General features: G+C 37.8%; 1 pseudogene; it reads right to left on the reverse strand.

Moving 5' to 3' along the window:
• Positions 1 to 3,165: 3,165 nt before the first annotated feature.
• On the reverse strand, positions 3,166 to 4,193 carry LOC102542953 (olfactory receptor 52B4-like; annotated as a pseudogene).

Consider the following 4,193-nt stretch of genomic DNA (forward strand, 5'->3'; position numbering starts at 1 on the left):
AGACACTACCAAAAAAGAAAATTACAAACCAATATCTCTGAGGAATGTAGATGCAAAAATTCTCAACAAAATATTAGCAAACAGAATCCAACAACACATAAAAAAGATCATACACTATGATCAATCTGGGTTCATCCTAGAGACAGAAGGTTGTTTCAAAATATACAAATCAATATACTACATCAACAAAAGAAAGGACAAAAATCATACAATCATTTCAATTGATGCAGAAAAAGCATTTGATAAAATTCAACACCCATTTGTAATAAAAACTCTTACCAAAGTGGATATAGAGAGAAAATATCTCAACACAATAAAAGCTATTTATGATAAACCCATAGCCAACATAATACTCAATGGTGAAAAGTTGAAAGCCTTCCCACTAAAATCAGGAACAAGACAAGAATGCCCACTCTCACCACTTCTATTCAACATAGTATTGGAAGTCCTAGTCATAGCAATCAGATAAGAAAAAGAAGTAAAAGGAATGCAAATTGGAGGAGAAGATGTAAAACTGTCACTATATGCTGATGACATATTGCTATATATAGAAAACTTTAAAGGCTTCACAGAAAAACCATTAGAGCTGATAAAAGAATTTGGCAATAGTAGGATACAAGATTAACATACAGAAATCAGTTGCATTTCTTCACACTAACAATGAAATGTCAGAAAAGTAAAAAAAAAATTGCTTTTAAAATCACATTAAAAAAAAAAACTTAGGAATAAACCTGAACAAGGAGGTGAAAGATACATATGCAGAAAATTATAAAACACTGATAAGGAAAATTAAAGATGATTTAAAGAAATGCAAATATATCCCATGCTCTTGGATTGGAAGAATTAAAACAGTTAAAATGACCATACTGCCCAAAACAATCTACAGTTTTAATGTGAGCCCTTTCAAATTACCCAGGATATTTTTCACAGAATTAGAATAATTCATCCAAATATTTATATGGAATCACAGAAGACCCAGATTTGCCAAAGAAATACTGAAGAAAAAGAATGAAGGTGGAGGAATACCTCTTATAAATGCCAGGCAATACTGCAGGGCTATAGTAATCAAAACAGCATGGTATTGGCACAAAACAGACATACGGATCAATGAAACAGAATAGCCCAGAAATAAACCCACACACCTATGGTCAATTAATCTTTGACAAAGGAGGCAAGAATATACAATGGAGAAAAAACAGTCTCTTCAACAAGTGGTGTTTGGAAAGCTGGACAGCTGCATGTAAATCAATGAAATTAGAACACACCCTCACACCACACACACAAAAAAACCTCAAAATACCTTAAAGTATTAAACATAAGAGCAGACATCATAAACCTTGTAGCGGAGAACTTAGGCAAAACATTTTCTGATATAAATTGTAGTGATGTTTTCCTAGGGCAGTCTACCAAGGTAATAGAGATAAAACCAAAAATAAACAAATGAGATCCAATTAAACTTAACAGCTTTTGCAAAGTCAAGGATACCATCAATAAAATAAAAAGACAACCTACAGAATGGAAGAGAATATTTGCAAATGATGTGACTGACAAGGGACTAAATTCCAAAATATACAAACAGCTCACACATCTTAATATCAAAAAAAATTAGCAACCCAATCAAAAAATGAGCATTAGACCTAAATAGACATCTCTCCAAGAAGACATCCAGATGGCCAACAAGCACATGAAAAGATGCTCAACATTACTAATTATTAGAGAAACGCAAATCAAAACTACAATGAGGTATCACCTCATACCAGTCAGAATGGCCATCATTAAAAAGTCCACAAATAATAAATGCTGGAGAGGGTGTGGAGCAAAGGGAACCCTTCTACACTGTTGGTGAGAATATAATTTGGTGCACCCATTATGAAAAACAGTATGGAGGTTCCTTAAAAAACTAAAAATAGACTTACCCTATGATGGAGCAATCCTACTCCTGGGCATATAGCCAGAGGGAACTCTCATTTGAAAAGATACATGCACCCAATGTTCATAGCAGCACTATTTACAATAGCCAAGACATGGAAACAACCTAAATGTCCACTGATAGATAACTGGAAAAAGAAGTTGTGGTGTATACATATATTGGAATACTACTCAGCCATTAAAAAGAATATAATGCCATTTGCAGCAGCATCATGGATGGACCTGGAGATGATAATTCTAAGTGAAGCTAGAAAGAGAAAGAAAAATGCCATAGGATATCATTTATTTTTGGAATATAATAAAAGGACACAAATGAACTTGTCTGCAAAACAGAAACAGACTCACAGATATAGAGAACAAACTTACGGCTAACAGAGGGTAAGAGGGGTGGGAAGGGATAAATTGGGAATTTGAAAATTGCACCTCTTGGGGACTAATAGAAATGTTAGCTATCTTGATTGTGGTAGTTGTTTTATTGGTGTATACATCTTTCAAAATTCATCAAATTGTACATTTGAAATATGTATAGTTTACTTTATAGGAACCATACCACAATGAAGGTATTAAAACAAAATAAAAGAGGCCAGGAATCAGGACAGCAAAGGCCTTGGATGCCCTGCTGAAGAGATCATTGAAGAACATGCCCTGACACAGAGACTGGGGGAGTTCCCCTTCCTCAGCATTCTCCCAGCAGATGCCACCCCATCAGAAACCACATAAGTCTTTTCCCAGCACGAGTGATTAGCCTCAGTTTTCTCAAGTGTTAATCTGCAACATACGCATCACACAGTTCATTTCCACGCTCCTAAAACAGATACACAAGATGGTAGGACACAGACTATAAAATAATAGAAATAACTGCAAACCTTAGGAGCCACTGAGCCATTCTAGACAAAAGAATGTCATTTACTTAGAATGCAGCACATAAAGGAACAGGGATTTCTATGTGATTGTTCAGATATCACAAGATGTCTCAGAGATTGAGAAACTCAGTTAAGAAGAGTTGAGCAAATTTCTGGGCCAGAATACCATTCTTATCGATCTATTTTCAATTATCAGGTTAGTGTTAAAAGAGACACACGACTCCAGGAAAAGAATCTCAGGTTCTTTGCAGGATGTAGTTTGCCCAGTCAGACATTACAAAGCTTTCTGAGATTGTTTTGCCAATAGAAGATACAACTGCTGGGAACTCACTGATAAATTTTCTTCCAGAGGTAAAATTTGCTGTGCTATTTCTTAACGTTTCAGCTGACCCTTGTCACCCACCATTGATAGATAGAGATGCCGAAGACTCTGTTCCTCCTCCAAAGTTATTTCTGCTTTGGGAAAAACTATATGAACCACCTGCTCCTGGATTTGCTTGGTCTTGATCCCATAAATGATGGGATTCAGCACAGGTGGAGCCAGAATGCAGACATTAGCCAACAAGATGTGGATATGAGGTGGAATGTGGCGTCCAAACCTCTGAGTGAGGGTTGTGAAGATTCCAGGCCCAAAAAAGAGGACGATGATGCAGACGTGGGAGACACACATGTTGAGAGCTTTGTGATGTACATCTTGGGAAGGCATGTGGTAAACAGCATGGAGAAACAGCACATAGGAAACAAAAATTATCAGGACATCTAAGACCACTGTTGACATTACCACAGAGTCCATACCAGATATTCACTTGAACATCATTACCAGCATACTTGGCCAAGCCACTGTGTCCACAAAAGTTGTGTGGAATTATACTATTTTGGCAGAAAGTCAATCTTTTCAAAAGAAATACTAAGGAGAGAACTGTACAATAACTTCTTAGAAAGATGGTAACACCAGTTTTCCCAATCAGCGTGTATGTAAGAATAGTGGTGTATCTCAGTGGGTAGCATATGGCAATGAGGTGGTCAAATGCCATCACCAGCAAGATCCATGATTCAGAGATGACAGTGAAAGAGAAGAAAAAAGATCCGAGTGATGCAGCGATCCAGGGAGATCTCCCTGGAATGAAACCAGAAGATGGCCAGGGTCTGAGGTACTGTGCACGTGGAGAGGACAAGGTCTGCTCGGCCAGCATGCAGAGGAAGAGGTACATGGGCTCATGGAGGCTGCGCTTCGTGAGGATAATGCAGATGAGCAGACTGTTCCCAAGCAGGGCGATGGCATAGGGAATGAAGAAGGGGATGGAAATCCAGCACGTGTTTCCATGTGCTGGTCCCCAAGGCCGGGATGCCTAGCAAGCAGAAGACTGTGTGGCTAACACCAGTGTGGCTTAAGGTAGTCAT

Source organism: Vicugna pacos, chromosome 10 (genome assembly GCF_048564905.1).
Source record: "Vicugna pacos chromosome 10, VicPac4, whole genome shotgun sequence".
NCBI classification, from domain to species: Eukaryota; Metazoa; Chordata; class Mammalia; order Artiodactyla; family Camelidae; genus Vicugna; species Vicugna pacos.